This window comes from Chrysochloris asiatica, unplaced genomic scaffold (assembly GCF_000296735.1).
Source record: "Chrysochloris asiatica unplaced genomic scaffold, ChrAsi1.0 scaffold00313, whole genome shotgun sequence".
NCBI lineage: Eukaryota > Metazoa > Chordata > Mammalia > Afrosoricida > Chrysochloridae > Chrysochloris > Chrysochloris asiatica.
Window position 1 is genome coordinate 738894 of NW_006408831.1, and position 6567 is coordinate 745460.

The following is a 6567-nucleotide window of genomic DNA, read 5'->3' on the forward strand; positions in this document are numbered from 1 at the left end:
AACATCAAACTGTTCAGATAACTTTCCCTTTTGGTCAGTGAGCTTTTGCTGGGTTTGATTTGAGCTCCAGTTGATGTTCCAGCAAACCTGGGTACATGTGTTCAGCTAGGAGGCAATCCTGTGCAGAATCTCTTTGTATGAGGTATTTGCAGGAGGGTTTCTGATACCGGCACCTGGGTACGTTACAGAGTTGGTGGAGGAATGAAAAGAGTGAGAGTGCAGAGAGAACAGTATGGGGTCTTGACCCTGTGCTGTCAACCACTGTTTGAGCCTTTATAGAGAATAAGCCCACAGACAGTAGCTGAAAGGTTCAGTGAGACATGGGGTATAAAGACAATGCCTAGCTATAACAGTGATACCACTGGTAAATCATCATGGAAGCAGACTGGCACATCTTTCTCCCGCTCTGTAAAGATTAGTCAAGAAAACGACATGGGACAATTCTACTCTGTCACATGGAGTTGCTTAGAGTTGGAATTGATAGCATCCAACAGTTATATATATTAATAAGCTATTTGCCATTTCAACATTCCTCACATGTACAATTCAGTGACATTAATTATGTTGATGTATTGCAACCATTGGTGTTGTTGTTTTGTGCCGTGGAGTCGGTTCTGACTCATAGCGACCCTGTACAGGGTTTCCGAGGCTGTAAATCTGTACGGGAGCAGAAAGCCTCAACTTTCTCCCTCGGAGCCGCTGGTAGTTTCAAACTGCAACCATTGTTGTTTTGAAGTGCCGTTGAGTCGGTGCCGACCCATAGCGACCCTGTATAGGGTTTCCGAGGTGCAGCTGGTGAGCTTGAACCGTGGACCTTGAAGTTTAAACTGCTTTGCAGTCTGGCGCATTAACCCACAGCACAGCACTACCCATTTCCAAATGACGTGTATTTTTAAGCGCTTGCTCCTTGCGGTCCTTCCTGACTTCCACACCAACATAATGAGGGCACTTTCAGCCTCTCAGTGGGTCAGGGCCTTCATCAATTAGTTTGTCTCAGGCAGAAATTCAACTCCTCTCAGGTCGGCTTGTTAAACCCAGATAGCAAACCATCTGTTCCCAGTGTTTTCCCAGGTTGCAAACTAAATCCAGCATACATTGACTACTATAGTGTTTTGCAAACTCTGCAGCTATGAGTTTCCCTGCTGATCAGACTTCAGGGTGGTGGGATGTTTTCCTAATGGTAAACTATTTTTAAACTTGAGTCATTTAGAATGAATGATATCAGCATTGCTCAGAGGAAGCATTATAGGTGATCAGGCAGAAAGGACTCTGGGAATCTCCTTGCCTCTACTCTGCTTTCCCATTGTCCTATTCTCTGTTCACAAAGAATTTAACCTTCAAAAAGACCATGGTCTGGAAATGTTCTCTGTCCCTCACCAATGATTTCACCAGCTGCTGTTCATACCTCCTCCACTCATGCAAAGACAGGAAGTGCATTTTTTATATGCATCTGAGAGTACAAGAGAGGGTCCTGGATACTTTCAGTGTAGGCAAAGAACAGATAGATACCTGTCTTACTCTTTTAGGGTCAAGAGAAGGGACTTGAATCATTAATTTCATTTGCATGAGTGTCTCCTGCCACACTAGGAAAAGTACCTGAAGGCTTTCTTTCTCTGGAAACTCTGTGGTGATTAAACTTTTGATCTATCTATTGACCTTTGCCTGTTCATATCTTGTGTATTTTTCTGTTGATTTGTTTGGGTTTCTCAAGTCGATAAGTAGATAGCTGCTGCTGAGTTGACTGTAATTCAAGGCAAAGTAATTCCCTGTTCTGCGTTATCTTCAGGATCACTGGTATGTGTGAGTCCCTCATTATGGCTCTTGTGCCAAAATCCATATCATCAAGAATGTTCCTCATCCTCAGTGGTCCTCTACTCCACCAAACATGATGTCCTTCTCCAGCAATTGATCACTCTTGATGATGATGTGTCTAGCTAGAGCAAGAGAGTCAAACAATGCTCTGTAGTGAATTATTCAGTTTTCATTGGCTAATCTTCTTCCAAGCCTGTCTTAGTCTGGAAGCACCACTGAAACCTATCCAGTGGTATTTGAAATATGGAGACATAGCTTCCAGCATCATAGAAACATACAAACCACCACAGGACAAGAAACTGACAGACCGGTGTTGGATTTGTCAGATTATTCTTGTTAGGTGTTGTTGAGTGAGTTCCAACTCATAGAAATTCTATGAATAACACAGAATGAAACACTTAACTCATTTAGAGTGGGGAGAAGGGACTTGAATCTTTAGTTTCATTTGCATAAGTGCCTCCTGCCACCTTAGGATATTGTTGTTTTTAAGTGTTAAATCAAGTTGGTTCGACTCACAGCAATTCTGTATGGAGTTTCCAAGGAGTTGCTGATGAGTTTGAACCACTGACTTTGTAGTTCAAACAGACCTTGCGGTCCAGTGCTTTATCCCAGAGCATCACACTTGTTAGTCATAATTTAAAAACTGGATATTTTTCACCAGGTAAAAATGATACAAAGTTCTCTGTGTGCAAACACTATAATACCTTTTAAGATTTAACATAACTGCATATCCCTAAAAAGGAGACCCAGTTTCACAAGGATTGAACATTTGGCTGCTAATGGAAAGGTTCATGTTCAAACCCACGTAGCTACTCTTCAAGAGAAAGACCTATTGAACTGCTTCTGTAAAGAATTTAGCCAATGAAATTCTTTGTCCTTTAGGGTAGCTGTGAGTCAAACTGACTTGAAGACACACAATAACAATGTACATCCCTAAAAGGTACATTGAGCAGCACCTACTAAAAAAGTTACAGGATGTCTCTTACAATAGTAACATACTGTTTATACAAAGAGTCTCTGGGCATTGCAAATGGTTAATATGCTCAACTGCTAGCTCAAAGGTTAATGGTTTGAATCTACCCGGAGGTGCCGCTGAAGAAAAGCCTGGTGACACATTTCCAAAATATCAGCCATTGGAAACTCTGACACACATACGGTTGTCATGAGTCTTAATCTACTGAATGGCAACTGTTTTTTAATTTTTAAATTATTTACATAAAATTTGAAAATATTCAAACCATCCACTCTGTTATGGATGAAAGATATAAAATGAGCTAGACAAGACTATGAAGGCTGGTCTAGGCTGGAGGATGGAGAACTAGGTTAAGATGACTAGGCTCATGTTGGTTTATTAACATGAGGTGTGTGAAGAAATCAAGGCTACGTGCAAATGAGAATGAAGCCTCCTTCCAGGACCTTCCAGGACCTTGCTCAAGGAGGCATGCTGGAAGTCTCAGCAAATCTTATGGACTGAAGAAAGCCCTGCGTGACATGATTCCATAACTCTGAATCTTGTTAGGTGTTGTTGAATCAGTTCCAACTCAGAAACCCACTGCCTTTAATCCATCGTAGGCTGGGAGTCAATGTATTACCATTCAGGAATTTCTTGCTACACCACATTTATAAACTTCCATGCCAAAACATCAGTCTTATTCAAGATCCACCTCAATGGGATTGCTCATAATAGGGTTGTTGTTGTTGTTGTTAAGTGCCATCGAGTCAGTTCCTACTCATAGCGACCCTGTATAGGGTTTCCGAGGATGAACTTGAACCACCGACCTTGCGGTTCAAACCACTTAACAACAACCAAGAAATCTGGGAGAGGAGGGTGGGGCGATGGTGGTTATGTGCCTTGAAGTCAGTTCCGACTCACAGGCTTCTCCTATGCTGAAGGCAGTGTGGATGGTGACCCTGGAGGTGCCAGCCATTCTGGGAGACACATTTCCACAACAGCACACTCCTGGTCACACATCTCTTGACACTTCGTGAGACAGCATTTCCTGCCCACACTGTCATCCTTTCATCTTGCCCAGGAGTTTGGTGCAGAGCTCTTTTCTAAGTGAATTGGGCACTTGTCCCTACGTGTGTCAGGTTAGAACTGTGCTCCACAGGGTTTTCAGTGACTGGTTTCTCAGAAGTAGATTGCCAGACCTTTCTTCTAAATCACTTCCGTGTGGACTTGAACTGCCAACTTTTTGGTTAGCAACAGAAGGAGTTTATCCTTTGTATCACCTTGTTGTTGTTATGTGCCGTGGAGTCGGTTCTGACTCATAGCGACCCTGTACAGGGTTTCCGAGGCTGTAAATCTTTAAGGGAGCCGAAAGCCTCATCTTTCTCCCACGGAACAGCTGGTAGTTTTGTACTGCTAACCTTGCGGCTTGCTGCCTGATTCGTAACCACTACGCTACCAGAGTTCCTTTAGTATCACTGAGGCACTCCTTTTTCTTAGTAGGTACTCAGTAACAAGTAATAAGAGCAGCAGGAAGGAGATAGACTATATCAGAGACACTGGAGATTCTTGTGATTTTTGTAGCACCTATGGGAGAAAGATGAGGCTTTCTGCTCCCGTAAGGATTTACAGCCTCGGAAACCCTGTACAGGGTCGCTATGAATCGGAACTGACTCCACTGGACACCACCACCACCACAATGGGAGTCCTGGTTTGGTGCTGGGGGTTAATGCGCCAGACTGTAAAGCTGTTTGAACTGCAAGGTCGGCAGTTCAAGCTCACCAGCTGCTCCTCGGAAACCCTATACAGTGTCTCTATCACTCAGCAACAACAATAACAACAACAACAATGGGACTCCTGGTGTAGCACTGTAGGATTAGCACTGGACTGTGAGCTACAAGGTTGGCAGTTCAAACTCCCCAGCTGCTCCTTGGAAACCCTATACAGGATCGCTCTGAGTTGTAACTGACTCGACGGCACTTAACAACAACAATGGGTCGGAACCAATTCGACGGCACCTAACAGCAACAAGATGGAGAGAAGACAAGCTTTCAGAGTCATAGGGTCCTTGTCAGCTCAGTTACAGAGGGGCAGAGCTTGTGGGTCCTGAACCTAGAAAGGTTCAGGGGAGATCTAAACTCTTCAGCTCTGTTTCATTCTGCTTTGTGCTTTTAGGCAAGATCCACTCTGGTCCTCAATTTCTTTATGTAGTAAAGGAGTGAGGGATCAGAAAATTCCTTTGTCAGGATGCTTTGGTTGCAAGCCATAAAAATATTAGACTCTAGAAAATGTAAGTATAAAAGAAATCTATTTTTAGACTATCTGTTGCTGTTGTTGTTGATAGGTAACAATGAGTCAGTTCCGACTCATAGCGACCCAATGCACAACAGAACAAAATACTACCTAGTCCTGTGCCATCCTCACAATTGTTGCTACACTTGAATCATTGCTGCTGTCACTGTGCCAGTCTTTCTCATTGTGGGAGGGTGGTGGGGACAGTCTTCCTATTTTTTTGCTCATTTTCCACTTTCCCAAACATGATGTCCTTCTCCAGGGACTGGTGCCTCCTGATAACATGTCCAAAGTATGAGAGACGAAATCTTGCATTCTGGCTTCGAAGGAGCATTCTGGTTGTACTTCTTCCAACACAGATTTGTTTACTTTTCTGGCAGTCCATGGTACTTTTAATATTCTTCTCCAACACTGTAATTCAAATACATCAATTCTTGTATGGTCTTCCTTATTCATTGTCCAACTTTCACATTCATACAAGGTTATTGAAATTACCATGACTTGGATCGGCACATTTTAGTACTCAAATTGACATCTTTGTTCTTGAACACTTTAAAAAGGTCTTGTGCAGCAGATTTGCCTAGGGCAATACGTCATTTGATTTCTTGACTGCTGCTTCCATGAGTGTTGATAGTAAATCCAAACAAAATAAAGTCTTTGACAACTTCAGACTTTTCTCCATTTATCATAATGTTATTTATTGTTCCAGTGTTGAGGATTTTTGTTTTAGTTACATTGAGGGGCAACTCATACCGAAGACTCTGGTCTTTGATCTTCATCAGTAAGTATTTTAAATCCTGTTCACTTTCAGCAAGCAAGGTTGTATCATCTGCATATCACAGGCTGTTAATGAGCCTTCCTCCAATCCTGATGCCAAATTCTTCTTCAGATTATTTGCTCAGCATATTCTCAGATTATTTGCTCAGCATAGAATTGAATAAGTATGGTAAAAGAATACAACCCTGGCATACAACACTTTTCCTAATTTTAAACCGTTCAGTGTCCCCTTGTTCTTTTTAAACAACAACCTCTTGGTCTGTGTGCAGGTTCCTCATGAAAATAATTAAGTGTCCTGGGATACCCATTCTTTGCAATATTGTCCCCAGCTTGTCATGATCTGCACAGTTGAAAGCCTTTATGTAGACAATAAAGCACAAGTTAAACATCTTTTCTTGCAGTCAGCTATGATCTCTTTGATATCCACAGTGATAGCCCTTGTTCTACATCCTTGTCTAACTCTCGTTTGAATGTCTGGCATTTTCCTGTCGATGTACTGTTGCAGCCGTTTTTTAATTATCTTTAGCAAATTTTTACTTGCATGCGATATTAATGATATTGTCTGCATTCTGCTGGATCAACTCTATTTAAAATGGACACAAATATGGATCTCTTCCAATTAGTTGGTCAGGTAGCCATCTTCCAAATTTCTTGGCATCGACGAGTGAGTGGCTGTAGTGTTGCATCAGTTTGTTAAAAGATTTCAAATTGTATTCCATCAATTCCTGAAGCCTTGT